The 27513-nt window shown below is 46.1% G+C and overlaps 1 protein-coding gene and 1 pseudogene across 2 annotated transcripts in view; both read right to left on the reverse strand.

Annotated features, from left to right (window-relative positions):
* SEMA4B (semaphorin 4B) overlaps positions 1–27513 on the reverse strand; it is a 92399-nt gene that overhangs the window by 63711 nt on the left and 1175 nt on the right. The window contains exons 2-3 of one of the 2 annotated variants that reach the window (XM_060158558.1): positions 19970–20771; positions 18480–18583 (exon numbers count right to left, since the gene is read on the reverse strand). The gene's annotated coding sequence lies outside the window, so the exon portion shown is untranslated. Of the gene's footprint in view, positions 1–7236; positions 7331–18479; positions 18584–19969; positions 20772–27513 lie in introns of those variants that run through there. The other variant, XM_060158569.1, reaches the window with a different exon arrangement.
* LOC132525669 (acireductone dioxygenase-like) lies at positions 19827–21370 on the reverse strand (annotated as a pseudogene).

Raw genomic sequence — 27513 nt, forward strand, 5'->3', positions numbered from 1 at the left:
TGGCACTGTATGCTTATTAGACAGCTGGCTTAGAACAGGGCCTGCCTGGCATGTAGCAGGAGTAACCGAAGCTACTATCAGTGTTTAGCGCCTGGCACTTGGTAAGCACTTATCAAGTGGCGGTTTTTGTTCTGAAGACTTCTCAGGGGCCCTCTCCTGCTTCTGCTTTGGAGATCTATGCCTGGAAATGCATTGTCTGTTTCCCTGCAGGATTTTGTCATATTCACCCATTGGGAGAGCTCCCGATCTTTCCTTTAATCTTCGCCACCCCCAAGACCTCTCCAGGGATGTCTACACACATGGGCGCACACACACACACAGACACAGACATACACACACACGCAGGTGTAGACTTTCTCGAGGTCCAGTCCTCCATCACCTCCTGTCACCCCTGCAACTGTGGTCCCCAAGCACCTCTGCATCCTGCACTGAGTTCACCTGGCCTGGGTTTGGGGATCCCTCTTTGCCATCATCATTCTCTGCTTTCTCCTCAGGCCCTGAACTTCTGAGGCTTGAGCTGTGATGCTCAGACAGATGGAATGTTGCCAGCAGGGGCTGTTAGCAGGCTGCCAAGAGGCTGCCCAGAGCAGCTTTTACTCTGACAAATTCACTCCTGGGGCCCCCAGGTCTACCCACGTCCTGGCAGCTGGTGGAGAGAAGATGGAGTCTCAGCTGTGGACTTGGACGACTCAGTTTCTCAGGAGGCCACGTTTTCAATGCATTTAGCAGGGTGAGAACAGTTTTTGTTTTCGAAAATATCTGGATCAGCCACTTTGGTTGAGGAAGGGGAGGTGCCAGGGCATGGTTAAACGCGTGAGGAGCTAAACAGCTTTACAGGGGTCGTTAACAAGAACTTGGGGAAAGGGACCCCCAAAAGAGAGAAGACAGGGGAGAAGGTCAGGAAAATGAAAAGGGGCCAGAACACAAGAGCAGGAGTCTCAGCCTAGGAGTTATGTGTCTAGTGAGAAATTCCCAGTGGCAGGGACAGAATGGCAGTGGGAAGGGACTTTTTAAAAAAATTGTGGTAAAATACACATAACATAAAATTTACCATCTTAACCATTTCTAGGTGTACATCCTCCTTGTTTTGTAACCATCACCACCATCCATCTCCAGAATTCTTTTCATCTTCCCAAACCAAAACTCTGTACCCATTAAACAATAACTTTCCATTCCCCCAGCCCCCACAACTGCCATTCTATTTCCTGTCTATGAATTTGACTACGCTAGGTACCCCATATAAGTGGAAACATACTGTATTATGTTTGGCTTATTTCACTTAGCATAATGTCCTCAAGGTTAATCCATGTTGTAGCATGTGTCAGAATTTTCTTTCTTTTTAAGGCTGAATAGGGCTTCCCTGGTGGTGCAGTGGTTGAGAGTCTGCCTGCCGATGCAGGGGACACGGGTTCTTGCCCCGGTCCGGGAAGATCCCACATGCCGCGGAGCGGCTGGGCCCGTGAGCCATGACCGCTGAGCCTGAGCGTCCGGAGCCTGTGCTCCGCAACGGGGGAGGCCACAACACTGAGAGGCCCGCATACCAAAAAAAAAAAAAAAAGGCTGAATAACATTCCCTTGTATGTATAACCACATTTTGTTTATCCATTCACCCATTAGTAGACACTTGGGTTGCTTCCATCTTTTGGCTGTTGTGATTAATGCTGCCATGAACATGGGTATATAAATATCTCTTTCAAACACTGCTTTCAATTCTTTTAGGTATCCATCTAGAAGCAGAATTGCTCGGTCATATGGTAATTCCATTTTTATTTTTTGAGGAACTGCCATGCTATTTTCAACAGTGCCTGTACCATTTTACATTCTCACCAACAGTGCATAAAAGTTCCAATTTCTGAAAAGACAACCTATAGAATGGGAGAAAATATTTGCAAATGATATGACTGATAAGGATTAATATCAAAAATATATAAACAACTCATACAACTCAACATAAAAAAAAAAACAACCTGATTGAAAAACGGGTGGAAGACCTGAACAGACATTTTTCCAAAGAAGACATACAGATGACCAACACGCACATGAAAAGATGTTCAGCATCGTTAATCATTAGAGAAATGCAAATTAAAACCACAATGAGATATCACCTCACACCTGGTAGAATGGCATCTCCATATCAGGATGTGGAGGAAAGAGAATCCTCATATGCTGTTGGTGGGAATGTAAATTGGTATAGTCACTGTGGAAAACAGTATGAAGGTTTCTCAAAAAACTAAAAACAGAACTACCATATGACCCAGCAATTCCATTCCTAGGTATATATCCTAAAAAATGAAAACACTAATTTGAAAAAGTACATGCACCCCAATGTTCATGGCAGCACTATTTACAATTGCCAAGATATGGAAGCAACCCAGGTGTCCATCAACAGATGAATGGATAAAGAAGATGTAGTATATATATACGATGGAATATTACTCAGCCATAAAGAATGAGAATTTGCCATTTGCAACAACATGGGTGGACCTATAGGATATTACGCTAAGTGAAATAAGTCAGAGAAAGACAAATACTATATGATATCATTTATATGTGTAATCTAAAAAATAAAAGAAACTAGTGAATATAACAAAAAGAAACAGACTCACAGATATAGAGAATAATCTAGTGCTTACCAATGGGAAGTGGGGGGCAAGATAGGGGTAGAGAATTAAGAGGCACAAACTACTATGTATAAAATAAATAAGCTACAAGACTATGGTCAATATTTTGAAATAACTATAAATGGAATATAACCTTTAAAAATTGTGAATCACTGTTGTACACCTGAAACTTATATAATACTGTACATCAACTAATACCTCAATAAACAAAAAAGAGTTCTGGGAATTCCCTGGCAGTCCAGTGGTTAGGGCTTGGTGCTTTCACTGCTGTGGCCCAGGTTCATCCCTGGTCAGGAGCTAAGATCCTGCAAGCCATACGGTGCACCCAAAAGAAGAAAAAAAAAGAGTTCCAATTTCTCTACATCCACACCCACATTTTTTTTTCTTCTTTTTTTAATAGTAGCCATCCTAATGTGTGTTAAGTGGTATTAATTTGTATTTTCCGAGTGATTAGAAATGTTGATCAACTTTTTAATGTGCTTACTGGCCTTTTACATACTATCTTTGGAGAAATGTCTATGCAAGTCGTTTGCGTCCCCACCCCTTTCTTTTGTGGTTGAAACCTGTTTAAAAAAAATAATTAATTTATTTATTTTTGGCTACGTTGGGTCTTTGTTGCTGCTCGTGGGCTTTCTTTAGTTGTGGTGAGCACGGGGATACTCTTCATTGCGGTGCTTGGGCTTCTCATTGTGGTGGCTTCTCCTGTTGTGGAGCACGGGCTCTAGGTGCGAGGGCTTCAGTAGCTGTGGTGCGTAGGCTTCAGTAGTTTTGGCATGTGGGTTCAGTAGTTGTGGCTTGCGGGCTCTAGAGCACAGGCACAGTAGTTATGGCATATGGGCTTAGTTGCTCCACGGCACGTGGGATCTTCCCGGACCAGGGATCAAACCCATGTCCCCTACATTGGGAGGTGGATTCTTAACCACTGTGCCACCAGGGAAGCCCCACCTTTGCCCATTTTTTAATCAGATGTTTGTTTTTCTGTTGTTGAGTTGTAGGTTTTTTTTTTTTTTTTTTTTTTGCGGTACGCGGGCCTCTCACTGTTGTGCCTCTCCCGTTGTGGAGCACAGGCTCCGGACGCACAGGCTCAGCGGACATGGCTCACGGGCCTAGCCGCTCCACAGCATGTGGGATCTTCCCAGACCGGGGCATGAACCCGTGTCCCCTGCATCGGCAGGTGGACTCTCAACCACTGCGCCACCAGGGAAGCCCTTAACATCTTTATTGGAGTATAACTGCTTTACGATGGTGTGTTAGTTTCTGCTGTATAACAAAGTGAATCAGCTATACGTATACATATATCCCCATATCTCCTCCCTCTTGCCTCTCCCTCCCACCCTCCCTACCCCAGCCCTCTAGGTGGTCACCAAGCACCGTTCTGATCTCCCTGTGCTATGCGGCTGCTTCCCACTAGCTATCTATTTTACCTTTGGTAGTGTATATAAGTCCATGCCACTCTCTCATTTCGTCCCAACTTACCTACCCTTCCCCCGCCCCATGTCCTCAAGTCCATTCTTCACGTCTGCATCTTTATTCCCATTGTTTCTTTGTTTGATGGTTGGTTGGTTGGTTTTTTTCTGGGAATCCCCAGCAACACCCGAACTATTGTTCCGTTTCAGAGAGGTCTGCTGGGATCCCATGACCAATTAACCATTTTCTCAAGTTTATCAAGGTGTTTTTCTACCTCCTCTTTTACAGTTTAACTCCCTCTCTCCCTCTCTCTGTCTCTGTATCTCCTCTCATTACTTGAACTGTGGGCAAACACTTTCCTCTTGGTCCCCTAAGAATCACTCTGACCTGGCCCCAAGCCCTTTGCTTGGATATCTCAAACTCGGTGATCAAACCCAAATCCACTCCAGCAGCAGACTCCACCGGGAGACCAGCTCTTCACCTCCTGGGTCTTCCCATTCCCAAGTCCCAAACAGTTAGGCTACCATATTGATTGTCTTCTTGTCTCTTTTTTTTAAGATAACATTTAAAAAAATATTTTCTTTTACTTATTTATTTTTGGCTGTGCCGCTGGGCATCCGTGATCCTAGTTCCCTGACCAGGGATCGAACCCGTGCCCCCCTGCAGTGGAAGTGCGGAGTCTTAACCACTGGACCACCAGGGAAGTCACTGGTTTCTTGTCTTAGATTCCAGGGCATGCAAAGATGTTGTCCTGGCCTTGTCCAGGGAGGCCCTTAGTCTCTGCAGATTCAGTGGGGGAGGGGAGGAACCTGCGAGAGGCCAAGGCTTCCCAAGCACACGCCATACTCACTGATGCTCAGCTCCGCAGGCCCCCACGGCCCCCCTCCTTCCCTGGCTTGAAGATTCTCTTCCCACTCCACATTTCCTTCCCTCCTGGCCCCAGGGCAGACCTATTCATTAGCCACCTGCAGCAATACAATTCCTTCTTCCTCTTCCCCTGTGTGGCATGTTTCTACGGTTGGAGCACCTCAGAGATTCCCACGGAGATCAGCCTTCTGGAGGCGGAGGAGAGGGCATATGGCCACCGCTGTCCCAGCCAGACCGCAGTGGGGTGCTCAGGGGGCGTCCTTCCCTTCTACCCCAAACGTGGCTGTCAGATGTTCTGGAAACAAGGGTGCTCACTCCTGAGGTCCCTGGAGGTTGCTAAGGGTACCTTGAGGTTGTCTCTATCCCATGGGTTCGACCCAGGACTTCAGAAGCTGTCCAGACCATGAAGTCCAGCAGTGCAGATACAGAGCAGCCCTTTTGTTCCCAAACTGCTCTGTGGGGTCAATGTGAGTGACAGTAATTGGGAGAGGCTCGTCAGAGGGAGCCTCAGAGGAAACCGGAGGAACCACCCCTCTGTCCCAGTGGCTGTCCGCCCGACTGTCAGACCTGGAAGGACCAGGTCCTGCTGACACACCTCCACCTTCCACTGGCTACCCTCTTTAGAATTTTCTGCAAGCCATTATCCACACACCACCAGAATGCTCTTTTTATATTTAGCCTCACTTAAAAGCTTTCAATAGGGACTTCCCTGGTGGTCCAGTGGTTAAGACTCCGTGCTCCCAATGCAGGGGGCCCGGGTTCAATCCCTGGTCAGGGAACTAGATTCCGCATGCTGCGATGAAGATCCTGCATGCCACAACTAAGACCCGGCACAGCCAAATAAATAAATATTGAAGAAAAAAAAAAGCTTTCAATAGCCTCCCACCAATCCTGGAATAATGGTGTCCTTACCAGGCCTTCAAGGCCCAATGTGAACCAGTCCCTGCCTGTTCCTCTGAACTCACCACCCATCCCTCTCCCCTAGCTCACCATACGCCAGACACACTGATCTTCTCCTGGTCCCAGCATTCCAAGACCGTTTCAGCCTCAGGGCCTTTGCACTTGCTGTTCCTTCTGATCAGAATGCTCTTCGCACAAATCCTTGTCATTTGGTTTGAGGCTCAGAAGTCAACCTCTCCTGACTACTTCAGTCCAGAGTAGCCTCCCCTTCCTTATGCTTTATCTCCTCATACTATTTTATTTTCTTCTCCACACATATCCCTTTCTGAAGCTTAAGCTTCAGGATCCCTCACTCACATAGGCCCCTTGCAAGGGGTCTACCTAATTTTGTATTATTTTCTTAAAAAGAATCCCCTGCCCAGCCAACCCAACTGTGTAAGCTTCAGGCCCCACAAAATCTAGATTCATCTGTATCTAGAGCAAAGGACCAGGCTGTATTTGGTACATCCTGTGCCTGCCGCTGCCAGGAAGACAAACTCAGCATTCATCCTGTCAGGCTATTTCAACACACCCTTGGCCTCTCTGATCTCTTCAGGTCTGGGTGCCAAGAGGAAACTTTGCCCAGGAATCTTGGTAACTGCCCTGCTCACTGTACCCTGAATTCAAGGTTGGGGTGGGGGGCAGAGTGGGAGTGGTATGGGGGAGGGGATGGGGGTGTCCAAACTCCAAGAGCTGTTGTTTGTGCTTCTCCCTTCTGGACACCCTTGCCTTGACTCCCCCAAATAGACATAAACTTTCTCAATCGGCAAGCATACCACCCTCAACCATTCACCCAGGAGACTGAAAAACCTAGACTTCCGTAGAATCTTTCATCTCTTTCCTTTCTGAGATTTTTGCAAAGGTAATCCTAATGTCTATCACTGATTCCACTTCTTACCATCTTGGGCATATATTTAGTGCACAGGTCTTAACTCTCCCTCTGCCTTGCCCCCGGCAGACCTGGCTAATTGATCACAGAACTTTTCCAGGTGGGCCTTCTGTGTAACCACCACCAATTGATCAGAGAGGAAACCTAATTATCTCCTAATGAAACTCAGGTTTAAATGACTGAAGAGGTAAATCTGGTTCAAAGGAAAAGGGCTAATGCTTCTGATGAATTCCTATATCTATGCTGAGTCCAGGGAGGCCAGTTCCAAGGACATATTTTCTATTTAATTAAGTGAGGGGAGACTTCGGGAGAACACGGCACCTTGCAGTACCTCCCGTGACACGGTGGAAAATTCACTGATCTGGAGCTGGAAGTCCTGCTCTGTTCTGGGCAAAACGACTCACTTCTTCATTCTGCGCATGGGGTTACTATGCATGTTGTCCCAGTCAGCTCAGGCTGCTGTAACAAATTACCCCAGACTGGCGGCTGAAACAGATAACGTTTACTTCTTACAGTTCTGGAGGCTGGGAGTCCAAGAACAAGGCGCTGGCTGATTCCATGTCTGGTGAGAGCCCTTTTCCAGGTTACAGACAACTGGCTTCTCCTTGTAAACTTTCTGGAAAGAAATCCAGAAACACCCTCATGACGTTCTTACTGGGAGTCACAGTGAACTGTCCTTAGTATCGGGAGAGACTGTCCCCTCCTGGTGGCCAAAGCAGTAAGAAAGTTGATGGGGAATGAACTTAATGAGCTTAAGGGCTAGACACACCAGCATTCACAAAGAAGCCTGTCTGTGGTGCTGGGCGAGGACTCCTGTGGGGACTGTCCCCCTGCACATGTGTTACTTCCTACTTCAGCTCACCTCTTGCCAACCTCCTTCTACAATTCTCCCAAACTGGTTGTCATAAACTCCACCACCCTCCTTAGTGCTCCCGACTATTCATCCCCCTCGCTCTCTGCCTCCCACTCGTCAGAGGAAAAAGAGGCCACCAGGCAGCAACCATCACGGCTCCCTCCTCCTTTTTAAATTGAAAACTTGTCTTCTTAGAAACGAACAATCTGAGAAGTAAGGGCAAAGATCACGGGTGCCTGTAGAAACCAGCTCGTCTTCCAGGCCATCACCTGGCACCGCGACACCATCCCGCCAGGGAACCCGAGCCCGGTATCTCGGCGCGGAAGCCGAGGCGCCAGGTCGACGCAGCGCGCAGGCTGCTTCCTTCATCTTGAAAGAGAGGTCTACAGTGGCTGACCCACTTTACTACCTCCCAGCCTTTCCTCAACCCACCTGCTGAGTTCCTGCTTTCCCTGCTGCAGCCTCCTCACCATCCAGCAGAGCAATGGAGGAACGGCCCCTGCCAAGGTCATGGATGTCTCTGGACGGCAAAATCCAGGGGACACCTCTCGGTGCTCCTTTCCTCATCCACTCTGTAACTTCCACACTGCGGTCCATCCCCTGGCTATCTCACATTTTCTGTGACAGCCCTTCTGGGTCTCCTCTTCCTCAGGGGCCCTCGGGTGTAGGTGCCCATCAGGGTCTCATCACCGCTCCCTCCTCCCCTCCTCTTCTCCATCCTCACAGCACACTCTCTCCTTGAGCAATCTTTTCAGACCCATGGCTTCCACCACCGTCCCTAGGCTGAGAACATTTAGGAGGAAGCAACATGTTGAAGAATGCAAAATAAGCATGTATGAACTGAGGCTACCACGTGAAGGAAGACAGTTGAGGGAGAAAGGAAAAACACCAGGTCCTTCCCCTATGACTGTGGGCAAATGAGCACACCACCCCAAGTCTTGGATTTCTCATTCACAGAACTGGGATAAGAATAGTACCTACTTCATAGGATTGTTATGACGCTTAAGGGGGATAATTCTAGAACAAGCACCCAGTGCCCGTACTTGTCAACATTATTGCTCTGTTATTTGCAGGGGTAGAGAAGCAATGGGGAGAAGTGAGGTTAAACTGAGAAATGGTAGTTTGGATCCAGGTTTTGAAACATAGGAGGGCAGTGGACCAATGGGGTATATTTGCCAAGGGCATTCCTAGCCCAACAGCGCAGATGCCATAGGGCTGAGAGCCCAGGAGCCGGCAGCTCCTTCTCAGGCCTTCTGCTCTCCTTCTGGCCATCTGGCTGACCTTGTAAGCACCTGACGTGGGTTCAGCAGGTGGCCGGCCATGATGCCCTACGTGCATGTCCCAGGCATTCCTGAGACAGTCTGCCCTGAAGTTGGGGGAGGTGCTGGTGGGTCAGAATGATAAACAGTTTAGAGCCAGGGAAGTAAAAGGTCACCTTTTGGGCTGTGTCCTGGGGGAAGGGACACTGTTACCAGGGGAACGAGTACCGGTCCTTAAGAAGTACGTTGAACCTGCCCTTAGCACTTGTCCAGTTGCCAGGTCCTGAACTTAAACACGAATGCTATTTGTCCAAGATAACAGGATCCAAATGAGGACACGTGGGCTAATTCAGTGGTGGCTGCAGCCAGCTTATACAGGCTCATGAGAACCAATCGTTAAACTTTCAGGAATTTTGTCAGCCAGTTATTAAACATAGCCACTTTTAAAAATTAAGTTATGTAAACTTACAATTAAATAAAACATATTAAAAGACTCAAAACTCATCACTTCCTTTTTACTGTAGTATTTCTTCTCTTGAGGATATTTACAGTTATTGTATCTATCTGGTAGAAATACTATGCAACTCTGTGTTCAGTGACATTATGTTGGTAGTTAGACGTTGGCCATGGTGGAAGTATCTACACCACAGAAATGCTATAAATCAACACACACACACACACACACACACACACACACACACACACACACACACACACACACACATCCCTGGTTGTTAAAAACATTTACCAGTTGGGCTTCCCTGGTGGCGCAGTGGTTGAGAGTCCGCCTGCCGATGCAGGGGACACGGGTTTGTGCCCCGGTCTGGGAAGATCCCACATGCCGCGGAGCGGCTAGGCCCGTGAGCCATGGCTGCTGAGCCTGCGCGTCCGGAGCCTGTGCTCCACAATGGGAGAGGCCACAACAGTGAGAGGCCCGCGTACCGCTAAAAACAAATAAAAAACATTTACCAGCACCTCCCTGCATAAACTGATGTCTGAAATTTTTTTTACTTTTTGGCCACGTGGCTTGTGGGATCCCAGTTCCCAGACCAGGGACTGAACCCAGGACACAGCAGTGAAAGCTTGGAATCCTAACCATTAGGCCACCAGGGAACTCCCATTGAAATTTTCTCTTTAGCCACTTCTTTTTTTTTTTTTTGGCTGCATCTGGTCTTCTCTCTAGTTGCAGAGAGTGGGGGGCTACTCTCCATTGCGGTGCGTGGGCTTCTGATTGCAGCGGCTTCTCTTGTTGCGGAGCACCGGCTCTAGGCACGCGGGCTCAGTAGTCCTGGCACGCGGGCCCTAGAGCTTGTGGGCTTCAGTAGTTGCAGCGCGTGGGCTTCAGTAGTTGCAGCACGTGGGCTTCAGTAGTTGCGGCACGTGGGCTCAGTAGTTGTGGCACACGGGCTCAGCTGCTCCGCGGCCTGTGGGATCCTCGGGAACCAGGGATCGAACCCATGTCCCCTGCATTGGCAGGCGGATTCTCAATCACTGCGCCACCAGGGAAGTCCCTAGCCACTTCTTATGAGTTTCGGCAGTCTCCATTGGCTCCACATAAACAGGGCCCGAGGGCCACTCTAGCCTTTTGAGTTTCCACACTCTAGTTTTGGAGTGAGCTCCCAAATCTCACTGGTCTATACCCCACCAAGGGTGTGAATAATGGTGGCCATTACTCATCACTTAATACTTGTCTCATCCTCCCTCAGCTCACCCTCACAACATCACCATGAGGCTGGTATTAAACTTTTACTCTACCAATTACGGATGATAAAGTGAGCCACAGAGAAAGTAAGCAACTCTCTCCCAAGGCAACCAGGAAAAACAAGGCGGAATCCTCTCATAACCACTACAAATAAAGAATAATCTGATAAAGAAATGTGATTAAGTGGTTCAATTGCCACTTCTTCATGGCACCAACCCTGACTTTAGTTTTCAACTACCAAAGGGCATCCATTTTGATGTCATTTTATTTTTCTTAGTCACATCCAATAAAACTGTGGGCTCACAGGATGCGGCCTATCCCAGGTCTTTAGGAGACTTTAATGAATAAATAAGACTGTTCTAGAGTTAATTGATCCACTGTTTCAGTTGATGTAGTGCTTCTAAATCAATTATTAATTAGGAATTGAGATTCAACTATGAAACCAACTCAGTTCAAAACCTGGGCACCTCCCATGAAAGCTAAAGCCCAGAGTCTTTAAATAACTTGTTAAAAGTTACACAGCTTGTAAGAGATGAAGACAAGATATTAACCAAGGCCTGTCTGATTCCAGAGCCCCTGCTCCAGGGAGAGGCATATGATGAGTACGTTAAAAAGCAAAATTCAACTGAGTAAATTTGAAGATTTGTCTTTATTCAACGATTCATGACTTGGGTAGCCTCCCATCTGGCAAACAAAGGAGCTCCGAGGAGCTGTACAAAGGGAAGACTTTTACAGGCAAAAGGAGGCGGGGCAAGGAAATTACTCTAGCTAAGAGTGGATTGTTTCAGGCAAGGTCACCTTCCTTTTGGGGAAGACTGGGGCTGAAACCGTGCACCTCTGTCTGGGACTTGAACCCGGCCAAAACCCTGATTGAGACTTGAACCCAAACGGCTGGGACTCAAACGCAGCCAAAACCCACAGTCTTCCAACCGAAATCACACACCTGGTTTCAGGACTTAATGAAGCTCAGGTTCTTGATGTCTCATCACAGAGAGAATTCAGTGACAAACAAAGTGATAGGTAAGAAGTGGATTTATTTAGAGAGAAACACACTCCACAGACAGAGTCTGGGCCAGCCATCTCAGAAGGTGAGAAAGGCACCAGGGTATGGGGTTGTCAGTTTTTACTGGAGTGGGTAATTTCATAAGCTAATGAGTGGGAGGAGGATTCCAGCTATTTTAGGAAAGGGCCAGGATTTCCAGGAATTGGGCCACTGCCCACTTTTTGATACTTATGGTCGGTCTTGGAACTGTCATGGCGCCTGTAGGTGTGTCATTTAGCTTGCTGATGTGAGCTTGCTGATACTGAGGCTCAAGTTCTAGTGGAGGGACTTCCCTGGTGGCGCAGTGGTTAAGAGTCCACCTGCCAAAGCAGGGGACAAGGGTTTGAGCCCTGGTACGGGAAGATCCCACATGCCGCAGAGCAACTAAGCCTGTGCACCACAGCTACTGAGGCTGCGCTCTAGAGCCCGCGAGCCACAACTACTGAGCCCATGTACCACAACTACTGAAGCCCGTGAGCCTAGAGCCTGTGCTCCGCAATAAGAGAAGCCACCACAGTGAGAAGCCTGCGCACGGCAACAAGGAGTAGCCCCTGCCCACCCCAACTAAAGAAAGCCCTCGTGCATCAACGAAGACCCAACACAGCCAAAAATTAATTAATTAATTATTTTTAAAAAGGTCTAGTGGAAAAAGTCAACTTATCCGCCATCTTGGATCCATTTGGTTCTAGTCAGTTTATGTCATGTCCTCAGGCTATGTCATTCTTTCAAACCTTGTGCCCTGCCTCCTTTCCTCCTGTTTCAGGTCCTTCAGGCAGATTACCTCACCAGTGCTGACCAGGTAACTCCACATTGGCTGACTAAAGATCACATTCCTGGGAGAGGCTGAAACTGCCAATATTTATTTATTTATTTATTTAAAGTACAGTTGATTTACAATGTTGTGTTATAGGTTAGGTATTAAGTCTTGATTTGCTGATGTGGGGTTTAGCACAAGTGAATCTGAAACAGAAGGGAAGGCGACAGGGCACCTTTAAAAGAATGACATAGCATTAAGACATGACGAAAACTGGTTAGAACTAACTAGATCCAAGACGGCAGAAGATCTAACTTCCGGTAGACCTTGGGCCTCATTATATGCTCATTGTAATACATTAGCTAAATAACACATCCACCAGCACCATGACAGGTCAGAGCTAACCATAAAAGGCCAAAAAGTGGGTGGTGGCCCAATTCCTGGAAATCCCCGCCCTTTCCCCCAGCCCCCCAAAATAGTTGGAATAATCCTCCCACTCAGTAGCCTATGAAATTACCCACGCCATATTTTGGGGCCTCTCACCTTCTGAGATGGCCCACACTCTGTCTGTGGAGTGTGTTTCTCCCTAAATAAATCCACTTATTACGTATCACTTTGTCTCGCACTGAATTCTTTCTGCCATAAGACATCAAGAAACTGAGCTTCATTAAGTCCTGAGACCAGGTGTGTGATCTCAATTAAAAGACGGTGGGTTTAAGTCCCAGTCTGAGTTGCACGGTTTCAAATCCATTTGGGGCCTGTTGTTTCCTTTTTTTTTTTCTTCATTTATTTTGGCTGCGCTGGGTCTTAGGTGCAGCACACGGGCTTCTTAGTTGCAGCATGCAAACTCTTAGTTGCAGCATGCGAACTCTTAGTTGCAGCATGTATGCGGGATCTAGTTCCCCGACCAGGGATTGAACCCCAGCCCCCTGCATTGGGAGCTCGGAGTCTTACCCACTGGACCACCAGGAAAGTTCCTGCTGTCTCTTTTTAGACAACTATTAGGCAGCTATTAAAAAAAAGTCTTGTAGGGCTTCCCTGGTGGCACAGTGGTTGAGAGTCCGCCTGCCAATGCAGGGGACACGGGTTCGTGTCCCAGTCTGGGAAGATCCCACATGCCGCGGAGCGGCTGGGCCCGTGAGCCATGGCCACTGAGCCTGCACGTCCGGAGCCTGTGCTCCGCAACAGGAGAGGCCACAACAGTGAGAGGCCCGCATACCGCAAAAAAAAAAAAAAAAGTCTTGTAGAAGAACATTTAATGGTAGAGAAAAATGCCTGTTACGTATTAAATTTAAAACGGAGGTTAAAAAATAACTGAATTTTATCAATTCTTGGATACATACTGTTTTTCACATTTTAACATATCTGAAATAGGGTGCATCAAAAATCAATTTCAGGACTTCCCTGGTGGTGCAGTGGTTGGGAATCCACCTGCCAATGCAGGGGACACGGGTTTGATCCCTGGTCTGGGAAGATCCACATGCCTGGAGTAACTAAGCCTGTGTGCCACAACTACTGAGCCTGCATTCCACAACTACTGAAGCCATGAGCCCTAGAGCCTGTGCTCCGCAACAAGAGAAGCCACCACAATGAGAAGCCCGCACGCCACAACAAAGAGTAGCCCCCGCTCACCACAACTAGAGAAAGCCCGCATGCAGCAACGAAGACCCAACACAGCCAAAAGTAAAAAAAAATTTTTTTAAATCAATTTCAGGAAAATTATAGATATCAAAGTGAAAGTCAGGGACTTCCCTGGTGACATAGTGGTTAAAACTCTGCGCTCCCAATGCAGGGGGCCCGGGTTCAATCCCTGGTCAGGGAACTAGATCTCACATGCATGCCACAACTATGAGTTCAAATGCCACAACTAAGGAGTCCATCTGCCACAACTAAGACCCAGCAAACCAAATAAATAAATAAATAAATAAATCTTTTTAAAAAAGTGAAAGATAAAACAATAAAACTTCCAGAAGATACTATAGGGTTAAGAAAAGATTTATCAAACAGGAAATAAGACATAAACATAAAAGGTCAATAAGTTGGACTAAATTAAAATTAAGAATTTCTGTGCATCAAAATACTTTTTGTGTGTGTGTGTGTGTGTGTACGCGGGCCTCTCACTGCTGTGACCTCTCCCGTTGCGGAGCACAGACTCTGGACGCGCAGGCTCAGCGGCCATGGCTCACGGGCCCAGCTGCTCCGCGGCATGTGGGATCCTCCCGGACTGGGGCACAAACCCGTGTCCCCTGCATCGGCAGGCGGACTCTCAAACACTGCGCCACCAGGGAAACCCTCCAAATACATTTTAAATGAATGAGAAGGCAAGCCACTGAATGGGAAAAAACCAAACTTTTGCAATACATATACCCAAAAAGGGGACTCATATCAGAATGTATATTGAACTCCTACAGATCACAAACTGGCAGACAATCCAATGGAAAAAATAAGCAAAAACTTGAAGCAGGCACTTCAGAAAAGAGAATATTAAAATGGGCAATAAGGATACGAAAAGGAGCTCAATTTCTTTAGTCTCCAGGGAAATGCTATTTATCAGTTTAATGAACTGACCAATTGCGCCCGAGAGACCACGGGAAAGGCGATTTAAAACCACCATGAGGGGCTTCCCTGGTGGTGCAGTTGTTGAGAGTCCGCCTGCCGATGCAGGGGAAACGGGTTCGTGCCCTGGTCCGGGAAGATCCCACATGCCGCGGAGCGCCTGGTCCCGTGAGCCATGGCCGCTGAGCCTGCGCGTCCGGAGCCTGTGCTCCGCAACGGGAGAGACCACAGCGGTGAGAGGTCCGCGTACCGCAAAAACAAAACAAACAGCAACAACAACAACAACAACAAAAAACCACCATGAGAACCACTATACACCCACAAGAATGACTAAAACTGAAAAGAATGACAATGCCAACTGTTAGCAAAGATGTAAAGAAACTGAAGCTCTCATACATTGCTGGAAGAATACAGACACTCAGAAAATTGTTTGCCAGTGTCTGTTAAAGCCAAATTCTTAAGTATGTAGCCTATGACCCAGTAATTCACTCCTAAGTATCATCCAACAGAATTTCATACATATGTGCAGCAAAAGACAAGTGTCAGAACCTTCATAGAAGCATCGTTAATAATAACCCCAAACTGGAAACAACCCAAATGTCTGTCAATAGTAGAATGGATACATAAATTGTGGAATATTCATAACATAGAGTTTTACATGGCAGAAGAATTAATAAATTACAGCTACATGCAAAAACATAGATGATTTTTTTTATTTAAAAAATATATGTTTATTTTTAGTTAACTAATTTATTTATTTGGCTGCATCGGGTCTTAGTTGCAGCATGCGGGATCTTTTTTGCAGTGCACGGGCTTCTCTCTAGTTGTGGTGCATGGGCTCCAGAGTGCGTGGGCTCAGTAGTTGTGGCACTCGGGCTCTCTAGTTGTGGTGCGCGGGCTCTGGAGTGTGAGGGCTTAGTTGCCCTGCAGCATGTGGGATCTTAGTTCCCTGACCAGTGATTGAACCCATGTCCCCTGCATTGGAAGGAGGATTCTTAACCACTGGACCACCAGCGAAGTCCCTGAATTAATTTTATTTTTATTTTTGAAAACTTTATTTTATTTTTAAACAATATTTTTATTTATTTTATTTATTTTTGGCTGCATTGGGTCTTCGTTGCTGCGCATGGCCTTTCTCTAGCTGCAGTGAGCAGGGGCTACTCTCCGTTGTGGTGCACAGGCTTCTCATTGAGGCAGCTTCTCCTTGCTGGGAAGCACGGGCTCTAGGTACACAGGCTTCAGTAATTGTGGCTCACAGGCTCAGTAGTTGTGGCTCACGGTCTCTAGAGCGTAGGCTCAGTATTTGTGGCGCACGGGCTTAGCTGCTCTGCGGCATGTGGGATCTTCCTGGACCAGGGCTCGAACCCATGTCCCCTGCATTGGCAGGTGGATTCTTAGTCACTGCACCACCAGGGAAGTCCCTGGGTGAATTTTAGAAATGCAGTGTTGAGAAGAAGTAAGACACAACAGAGTACATACTATATGATTCCATTCACAGGAAAACAAAAATAGGCAAAACCAGTCTATTTTAGTAGAAGTTAAGATAGCAAAGGGAAGTTGGGAAACATAATGCCTAGGAGGTGGTTTAAGGAGGGTCTTGGGGGTCCTGGTGATGTTACATTTCCTGATCTGGGTAGTGATTTCATCAACATTCATAAGTCGTACACTAGGGACTTCCCTGGTGGCGCAGTGGTTAAGAATCCGCCCGCCAATGCAGGGGACACGGGTTCAAGCCCTGGTCCAGGAAGATCCCACATGCCGCAGGGCAACTAAACCCGTGTGCCACAACTACTGAGCCTGCACTCTAGAGCCCGTGAGCCACAGCTACTGAAGCCTGCCTGCCTAGAGCCCGTGCTCCGCAACAAGAGACGCCACTGCAGTGAGAAGCCTGTGCACTGCAACGAAGCGCAGCCCCCGTCTGCCACAGTTAAGAGAAAGCCCGCACGCAGCAACGAAGACTCAACACAGCCAAAAATAAATAAATAAATTTATATAAAAATAAGTTGTACACTAATAACTTATGTACTCTCTGTATACACATATGTATATATTATACTTCACTAAAAAGCTTACGAAATGAGGATAAAATTGAACAATTTGAGACAGAGAAAGTTAATTACTCACAGATCTTTGTTCAAAGACCTATTCAATGATGCCCTTCAGTTAACAGGAAATTGAATTCAGCACATAGGAGTGGAAAGTAAGACACGTTGCTCAGCTAGGAAACAGGAAAACATGTTGATAAACCTATTTTAAAAAAAGTGAGGGGGCTCAGAAGACCCAGTAGAACTAAAGTATGATGGAATAATAACATGGAAGATAGGAGAGGAGAAATTGGACAGAAGTCATCTAAGTTTCTCATATTTCTAAGAAAGATAAAGACAATGATGAATTTTAAACTCTGTATAGTCAAGTTAAGAATTTAATTTCTAAACGAGCAGAAATAGAATGTATAATTTCTAAACCAGTGAAGGGGCTAAGGGAGAATAAAGAAGTCTGCATTGATCCAGTAGAAAACTAAAAAAGGGGGGACTTCCCTGGTGGTCCAGTGGTTAAGAATCTGTCTTCCAATGCAGGGGACACAGGTTTGATCCCTGGTCGGGGAACTAAGATCCCATATGGCGCAGGGCAACTAAGCCCGTGTGGCAACTACTGAGCCTGCGTGCAGCAATGAAAGATTCCACATGCCGCAACGAAGATCCTGCATGCTGCAACCAAGACCTAATGCAGCCAAATAAAAAATAAATTAATTAATTTTTTAAAAAAAGCTAATGAGACATGACAACCAAATGCTATGCCTGAGCCTTGATTCTAGATCCCGGACCCCCTTCCCCTAATTTTTTTTTTTTAATTCCTGTTTTTTTAAAAAAATTTATTCATTTTTGGCTGCGTTGAGTCTTCATTGCTGTGCACGGGCTTCCTCTAGTTGCAGCGAGTCCCCCACAACTAGAGAAAGCCCAGACTTCTCCTTGCAGTGGCTTCTTGTTGTGAAGCATGGGCTCTAGGGCACGTGGGCTTCAGCAGTGGTGGCACGTGGGCTCAGTAGTTGTGGCTTGCAGGCTCTAGAGTGCAGGCTCAGTAGTTGTGTTGCACGGGCTTAGTTGCCCCACGGCATGTGAGATCTTCCCAGACCAGGGCTCGAACCCGTGTCCCCTGCATTAGCAGGCAGATTCTTAACCACTGTGCCACCAGGGAAATCCCCCCTTCCCAAATTTAAAGGAATTACTGGAACATCTTGGGACAATTTAATACAGACTATACATTATATAGCATTATTGTATAAATGTTAGATTTCTTGTGTGGGATAATGTGGCCCCCATTTTTGTTGAGCTCCTAGTGCTTTCCTCTAGGATAATTCTCCAACTTTTTGGCTTTAGGACCTCTTTACACTCTGAGAAGTTGCTGAGGACTCAAAAGAGCTCTTGTTTATATAGGTTATACAAAACCCTATTTACCGAATTAAAAGTTAAGACAGAAAATTTGAAACACGTTTATATATTAATTTAAAAATAAGATTTTCCAAAATAAAAGAGTTAATGCGAAGAGTTGCTTTGTTTACATTTTTGCAACTCTCTTCATATCTGACTTACCAGAAGTAGCTGGATTCTCACATCCACTTCAGCATTTAGTCTGCTGCTGTATATTGTTTTGGTTGAGGTATATGAAGAAAATCCAGCCTCAGATTGATGTGTAGCTGGAAAAAGAAAAATGAGGAATATTTTAATAGCTTTTTCAGATGTTAGGACTATTCTCTTTTTCCCCCCCATTATCAAAGACCATTTAATTTTTAAAGATCAACAATACCAAAAGCATAAAGTGGAGTAGAAGAAAATAGTTTTTTATAAGTACAATTTAATTAAAGCTGTTTACAACTATTCTCTCCCACAGGACTTAAGCATGAATTTAAAAAGAGTAAGAGATGAGGACTTCCCTGGTGGCACAATGGTTGAGAATCCGCCTGCCGACACAGGGGACACGGGTTCGAGCCCAGGTCTGAGAAGATCTCACATGCCACAGAGCAACTAAGCCCACGCATCACAACTGTTGAGCCTGCGCTCTAGAGCCCATGAGCCACAACTACTGAAGCCCATGTGCCTAGAGCCCGTGCGCTACAACAAGAGAAACCACTGCAATAAGTCCTCGCACTGCAACGAAGAGTAGCCCCCTCTAGCCACGCAACTAGAGAAAGTCCGCATGCAGCAACAAAGACCCAACACAGCCAAAAAAAAAAAAAAAAAAAAATTAGATCATTTCATTAAAAAAAAAAGAATAAGAAATGAGAAAAACAAGTACAGGGTTAGACGAGCCAGCAGGAGTCTGTGGAACTTGAGATTTCACTGCAACAGGAAGGGGACGAGAGTGCCTTTTTTTTTTTTAGATTAAGGTGTTTTATTATTATTATTATTATTATTATTTGGCTGCGCTGCAGCATGTGGGATCTTAGTTCTCCGACCAGGGATCAAACTCAGGCCCTCGGCAGTAAGAGCATGGAGTCCTAAGCACCAGACCACCAGGGAATTCCCAAGGCATTTACTTTAGTTTGAACGGAAAGCGGCAAGTGGCATAAGCAACTGCGAATGTGCCCCTAATAGAGAGCTCTCCCCTCCTTGCACTCCTTAGTCCAAGGTATAATTTCGGGAGAAAAAAGCATCCTGTATCTAGTTAGTTATGTTATCTACGATTACACCTCTAGTCTGTTTCCCTACACCAACCGATTCAGCAGGACTGAATTGAGTTTAACTCAATTCTGACACTATCTACCTGGAGGTAGCGTTAGATCCCACAGATTAAGGGCTTAGTCCCACAACACTGATGCCTATCACAAATCTGGGACAATTGTACTTCTGACTCAGCGGCTAAAAATTGGGGATTTACATGACCTCTTCCTCGGGTCCCATAATTTGCTAGAACGGCTCACAAAACTCAGGAAATGTTGGTTTACATTTACCAATTTATTATAAAGGATACATAAAGACCACAGATAAACAGCCAGATAAGGAGGTACATAGAGTGAGGTCCAGAGGGTCCTGAGCACAGGCGCTTCTGTCCCAGTGGAACTGAGATGCTCACAAAGGATTACCTGTGAATAGCAGAAGGCCACTCGTATCGCTCAGGAAATTCCAAGGGTTTTAGGAGCTCTATGCCAGAAACTGGGGACAAAGACCAAAATATACTTCTCTGCCACAACTTTCTTCTAAGGCAGGCATGGCATTGACTGATACCTGGTTTAAGTCTAAAAATCGTGTCCAGATAAGGCACACCAGCAGATAAGACTCTCATTCCGGTTAAAGTTGAACACGTGTCTGAACCACTGATCTTGACTGAGTTAGAGCAAATGACTGTGATTTGTCCACATTTCCACAGTTGTTTCCATGTAAAAATCAGTTTTATAGCGACTTTTATTAAAAAACATTCTTTGTTTAAATAGCTATGGCTTATTTTATCATAAGGCTTTTCTTTCTTTTTTAAAAATTTTATTTTATTTATTTTTATTTTTGGCTGCATTGGGTCTTCATTGCTGCGTGTGGGCTTTCTCTAGCGGCGAGCGGGGCTACTCTTCATTGCGGTGTGAGGGCTTCTCCCTGCAGTGGCTTCTCTTGCTGCAGAGCACGGGCTCTAGGTGCACAGCTTCAGTAGTTGTGGCATGTGGGCTCAGTAGTTGTGGCTCACGGGCTCTAGAGCACAGGCTCAGTAGTTGTGGTGCAGGGGCTTCGTTGCTCCGCAGCATGTGGGATCTTCCCGGAGCAGGGCTCGAACCCATGTCCCCTGCATTGACAGGCGTACTCTTAACCACTGTGCCACCAGGGAAGTCTGCCATTAAAAAATATTCTGATCAAATAATCTTGCAAAGGAGATAACCTTCAAGCCTTCAAGCTTCAAGCCTATAATATAAAAGCAAAGAGTAAATGATTTTCTGCTCAGTTATCACGTTTAGGATCTTTACAAGGAGTGTGCTAGGCCCCAGGGAGCACTCCTTGCTGTTCATGCCCAAAATTTCACGTCCTGTCCTGTCCTTGAGCGTGGAAATGGTCAGCCGACTGGTTGCAGTCCACACTGTTTCTCCCACAAACATCCACACAGCTGTCACATAGTTCTTTCCATCCAGTGTGAAGCAGTGATAAACTCCTGCAGGATGAGTTATCACGTTTCCTTTCTCCATGAAAATCTGAAGTCCTCTTTATCTCTTTCATCAAAGTATCCACTGCCATCCAAGATGTAGCAAATTTTACATCCTAGTACAAATGCTCCCAGCAAAACATCTTAACCTTTTCTTCATAATTTGGAAATTTATTTTTGCATATGTTTATTATGACCATCCCAGAGTAGTCTAATTCTGGATCATTCTGATACTTGCCAGCTTCCAGTAAAGGACTCCAAGCTGGTGCAGCTGCTCCAGGAGGACTGGGCAGCTGGGCTCCAGGCCAGGGGGCCACCTCAGGTCATCTTGGGACTCCTCCATGTACCAGACCTCCTGCACCATGGTCTGGGCCTGGGATGGGGGTGGTGCGGTGCATCACCCAGGGCTCCCTGACCTGCATGGGCTGAGCTAGGTCGAGGCCCCAGTGGCCATTTTTTAGGGGGGCATCCCAGCTTGGGCCACTGCCCAACCCCCATTTCCCGACTGGGCGAGGCCTGACCCACGGTATTCACTTACATAACAAAATGTACAAGTGATATTTTCTCAAAGGTTAATTGCAATGTGGAATCTGAAACAACACCAATATGCCTTTCCTACTCTGTTACATTCAAACCCCTCATATTCAAATCCATTCTGGAATAGGTCTCTTACCCATGCATAACTTTTTAACATCATGCATTGGTCATTTAGAAAATACTGGCTGAGTTATGCAGATCTTCCAAAAGTTGACACATTTCATTACACAATATGAAAAAAAATCACATTTGGTAGACCATTAATCTCATTAGAAACATCATGAAGAATTGGGAAGCTGGGACTTCCCTGGGTCCAGTGGTTAAGACTCCGTGCTCCCAATGCAGGGGGCCAGGGTTTGATCTCAGGTCAGGGAACTAGATCCCACGTGCATGCCGCAACTAAGAGTCCGCATGCTGCAACTAAAGATGCCGCATACGCCAATGAAAATCCCGTGGTGCCACAACCCAGCGCAGCCAAATAAATACATAAATAAATATTAAAAAAAAAAAAAGAATTGAGAAGCTCTCAAACTCAGGGTATATACAAGGTTTCCAAAATTTTAGTTTTCCCTTGAAAGCTCCAATATAAAAAAATCATTGGTAACATATACTATAAGCTATTTCCTTGAAGTGACTGGCTCATTTCATTCATTTTTGAGAAAATAACTGCCAAATATTTGAGTCCAAATGGCTTCTGCATCGGTTGTTCTTTTCAGCTGAAATGTTGTTCTGTGAAGAAAGCAGCTGCTTCAACCCACAGCTCAAATAAAGCACTCCCGCTCTTCCTCAGTGCTTTTCCAGGAGACAACCATCTTTCCAGGGTCTGCAGCACAAGTGCTTTGTATGTACTTCCATTTTTATTACGTAAGATATTAGAAAGATATATACCCAAGAGTTACGATTTCATCAAATTATTAATTTCTACTGCTTTATTTAGTACATCGTATTAATAGACTTAAAAAAAAAAAGACAGAGAGTGCACGATGGTGAGCAATAAAATCACTACTAGTATAGTTTGGTGCCTCTGCCATGATTCAGGGTAAGGTATAAGCGGTTTTCCCCACCGTTGCTTTTGCACCATTTGGGCAAATGTTAACACAGTGAGAAAGGCAAGTGACTTCTTAGTATTACGAAAATTATTTAGATCTCGTGGTGCCCCTCCTCCCCCAGGGTCCGCGGACCACACTTTGAGAACCGTCGTTTGCTCTAGGTCGCAGCATCTTGTCCTAACCTCCACTTAACTTTATATTCATTAAGTTCTGATCTTTCGTCCTTCTGAGACCGTAAAAACAGCCCAGCAGCCTCCTCTCGAGCACCTGGGGAGGCTGCTTCCAGCGGGAGCCAGAGCTGCGGGGCGTGGCCAGCGCCTCACCGCAGCTGGTACCGGAGGGGCCCTCACCCCTCTTTCCCTTACCTCACTTCCTCTTCCCCTCCCCAGCCCCTTTAACCCTTCGTTTTCCCCAAAGACGGAAAGAACGCGAGAGGAAATGCCTCAATTTAAAAGAAGCCGCCAGAGTGAATGGTGCTGGGACAGGGGACACTCTGCACAGCACATAAACGACTGTGACCGTTTGTTTCAAAAAAAAAAAATCTATCTACCTATCTATTTCTATATATATCTTGATTGTTCTTTTTCTGGTTACAAAAGTAATAGATGCTTTTGTTATATAATGTTCAACCCCCACAGAATTGCATAAAGTAGAAATTGAGTCTCCCACTATACCCCACTCCCATACCCTCTTAGGTTTCTGTGCCTTTAATTTTTCATATATAGGTATGTATGTATGTTAAGATATTTCTCTGCAACTTTCTATTTTCACTTAATATATCACAATGCATTTTTCTTTTTCTTTTTTATTTGAGTCTTAACCATGCAGAGTCTTAACCACTGGACTGCCAGGGAAGTCCCCCAATGCATTTTTCTATATCAGCAAATATTTACCTCATTCTTAATGACAATGGACATTTAGGTCATTCCCAATTTTTCCCTATTACAAACAGTGCTGCAGTGAACACCTTGCACTTATGTGTCTGTACAATTTGGTAAGTATTTCTATGCTGTCAGTCTCTCAGAGTGGAATTTCCAGATGAAGAGTTACGTGCACTTTATAATAGGATGGATGATACTAAATTGCCCTCCAAAGAGATTGTACTAACCAACACTCCATCCAGCCACAGCAACGATATTTTGAAATGATCTGTTCATATCTCCATCTTCCGGATCCCCTCACTGGACTCTGGTCCTCTCAGGAATAGAATGTGCCCTCTTGTCCATCTGTGGGTCACACCTGTCATGTCGTAGGAGCTCAGTAAACTGGTGTGGAGTGGATGTGAATGAACAGATAACATTAACACTATGGCCAGGCTTCTCCTATGTGTGCCAGGCACCATTCAAAGCAACTTATCTGCATGAATTTATTTAATCCTAGTAACTGCTAGGAGTAGGGATTTTTATTATCTCCATTTGCAGTTGAAGAAACTGAGGCTCAGAGAAGTTAAGTGACTTGCCCAGGCATGAGACAATCACGACAAAAGACTTCCACGGGACTTTCCTGGTGGTCCAGAGGTTAAGACTCCGCCCTTCCACTGTAGGGGGTGCGGGTTCCATCCCTGGTCCGGGAACTAAGATCCCTCATGCCATGCGGCCAAAAAACTTAAAAAAAAAAAAAAAAAAGACTTCCACAAACAGGGAGAAAGCTTTATACTCTGGAAATCTGTTACCAAGATGGTAATGTTGCTTTTAGTTCTTTTTAATCCCTTTCAATCATTTCCCCTTCCTCTAACTTTGGATGTCTAGTTTTATTAGGAATCTTGAGGATTAATTAACTTATGCAACCTAAGAGAAAATTTCACAAAATTTAATAAAGTTTTATTTATTTATTTGGCCATGCATGTAGGATCTTGGTTCCCTGACCAGGGATTGAACCCATGCCCCCTGCAGTGGAAGTGCGTAGTACTAACCACTGGACCACCAGGGAATTCCCTAAATAGTGTTTTAAAATCTTCCAAATTTGTTTCTGGACCCCACCTGTTACTGTCCATAGATTTATTTTACAAAGTTAAAATCAGAGTAGTAGGGTTTCCCTGGTGGTGCAGTGGTTAAGAATCTGCCTGCCAATGCAGGGGACACGATTCGAGCCCTGGCCCGGGAAAAACCCACATGCCGCAGAGCAACTAAATCCATGCACCACAACTACTAAGGCTGCACTCTAGAGCCTGCGAGCCACAACTACTGAGCCCACGTGCCACAACTACTGAAGCCCACGCACCTAGAGCCCATGCTCCATACAAGAGAAGCCACCGCAATGAGAAGCCCGCGCACCGCAACGAAGAGTAGTCCCCGCTCGCCGCAACTAGAGAAAGCCAGCGCACAGCAACGAAGACCCAACGCAGCCAAAAATAAATAAATAAAATAAATAAATTTATTAAAAAAAAAATCAGAGTAGTAGTTTGTGTTCTTTTATTGGGGGGGTCTGTTTACCTTTCATGATGATTCAAGTGTAAATGAATGCTATACCCCCCCTTTATCCCCACCCCCAGTGCAGGCTTGAGAGGGTGAATTTGTACTTGGCCTTCAAGGATGAGCTGGGTCTGGCAATGCGGAGTGGAAAGAACCCACTTGATGGAAGGAAGGGACAGTGCAACTGCTCAGAGTCAAGGACTACTCAGGGGAATGGCTAAATTTAGGGTTCTTGTGGAGAGGGAATACTAACTGTGGGGGGTAGGTGAAGGCCATGAAATGTTATAAGCTATTCAGATTTTATTGTATCAGGCAGTGGAGAGCTACTTCACTATCTGAGCTGTGGAGTGACTGCTCAGGGCTGTGCTTCAGGGTGACAGCGCTGGAAGTGGCGGGGAGGGCTGATACGAGGGGGAGGGAGCACAGACTGACTATTGGCAGGGAAATCAGTTTAGAGATGACCATAAATAGCTCTGCTATCAACGCCTCCCCCTCAACCTTCCTCCCTCCCATCTTCTGATTTCTAATAATGGCATCACCATTCTCCCAGCCCCAGGGATGGAAGTCTGAGTCACTGTGACTCCTCCCCCGTCCAGCTAGCTGCAGTTCCTGCATACGCCATCTCTACACTGCCTCTGCACTCTTGCACCTTCTTGAGGGTCCTGCCAGGACCCTGTGTCAAGTCTCTCCGGTTCAAGAACCCTGGCCTCCCTTCCCCAGGCCTGATTCTCCACTGTCTGACATCCCCTCACTGCTGTGCCAGATGTTACCAGATGTTACTCCCTGCCTACAAACATAGCACGAAACTAATGTCCTGGTGTGTCCACCTGGGTGAAGTGCAAGGCCCTCACTCTACTCGTGTCTGCATGGTCAGCCTCCTTCCACATCGTAAAGATCCGTGAGAACACACTTGATGGATGTTCCTGCCCTGAGCTCATCAGGGTCTCCCCCATCAGAGGTGATTTTCTCTTTGCCAGATGCCTAATGTGTCATCTACACTCCTCCTGGGACACTTTCCCCTTGTGCCTGGTTTGTGGTGATTTGTGGTTCCCAGAGGGTAGAGACTGAGTGATATGCATTTCTGTGCCTCCACGGGGAACTTGCACATGACCTAGACTCAATAACTAATTGAGGTTTGATTTAAAATATGTAAGGGGACTTCCCTGGCAGGCCAGTGGTCAAGACTCCGTGCTTCCAATGCAGGGGGCGTGGGTTCAATCCCTGGTCAGGGAACAAAGATCCAACATTCTGTGTGTGGCCAAAAATTATAAATAAATAAAATCTGTAAGGGTGAGAGTTTCCAAATCTGCTGACCCAAAGGAGGATATAAGCACCTTTCCTTTAAATATCACCTTTCTCTGAGGTGGCTTACAGGGCCAGCAGTTATCACCACAAAAAATTCCAAAGAAGTACAATAAATAGGGGCTCTGGGTCCTATTTTTTCTCCTTAAAAGAATGATGGACTATTAGCCAGGTATACGAGTATGAACTAGAGCTCTGCTACTTCCTAGCTGTGTGACTTTGAGCAAGTGTCCTAACCTCTCTGAGCCAATGGAGCTGACATCAGCTGCCTCACCAAATAGATACTGCATGAGGAAGGCTGGCATGGAGCTGGAGCCCTGGGACGTGGGCTGTGAGAGCAGTTTAATCGGAAGATTTTGCCTTGACTGTCCTGGGCTGCTGCTGTGCTGTCAAAGGACCCATGTGCTCCCACCCTGATCCCTCTGCAGGTGAAGGCCAGACTCTGGAACACACTGAGGCTCTAGTATTGCCTCTTGCCAGGCCTCTGACACCTTGGTCCACCATACAGAGAAACAAATGAGCCCCTGGTGGGGGGAGAGCAATTTCTTTATGACCATTTCAGAAATGGCAGTATAGGTAGTTGTCATACATAACAGAATCTGATTGTTTGGGCCAAAAGGAGCCTGGGGGAACAGTCATCCTCCCAGTTTATAGGTATAGACACTGAGGCCCTGGTGCCTGATAACACTAGGATGGCATGAAAGCCAAATACCAGAGGCTTCCATGGTCTCTGCTGTGTTTTGTTTTTTTTTTAATGTTTTGTCTTATTTTGTTTTTTGGCTGTGTTGGGTCTTCGTTGCCACGTGCAGGTTTTCTCTAGTTGCAGCAAGCGGGGACTACTCTTCATTGCAGTGTGCGGGCTTCTCATTGTGGTGGCTTCTCTTGTTGTGGAGCATGGGCTCTAGGTGCACGAGCTTCAGTAGTTGTGGCGTATGGGCTCAGTAGGTGTGGCTTGAAGACTCTAGAGCACAGGCTTAGTAGTTGTGACACACGGGCTTAGTTGCTCCATAGCATGTGGGATCTTCCCAGACCAGGGATCGAACCCGCATCCCCTGCATTGGCAGGCGGATTCTTAACCACTGCGCCACCAGGGAAGTCCCTCTGCTTGTGTTTTGAGCAAGAGAATTGGAACAGAATGAAAGGGATAATGAGTCACTCTAGGACATGCTGGCTCAAGGTTAGGCCTTTGAATGAGGTCTCAGACTTTG

This window comes from Lagenorhynchus albirostris, chromosome 1, assembly GCF_949774975.1.
Source record: "Lagenorhynchus albirostris chromosome 1, mLagAlb1.1, whole genome shotgun sequence".
In the NCBI taxonomy this organism is placed as follows: Eukaryota; Metazoa; Chordata; class Mammalia; order Artiodactyla; family Delphinidae; genus Lagenorhynchus; species Lagenorhynchus albirostris.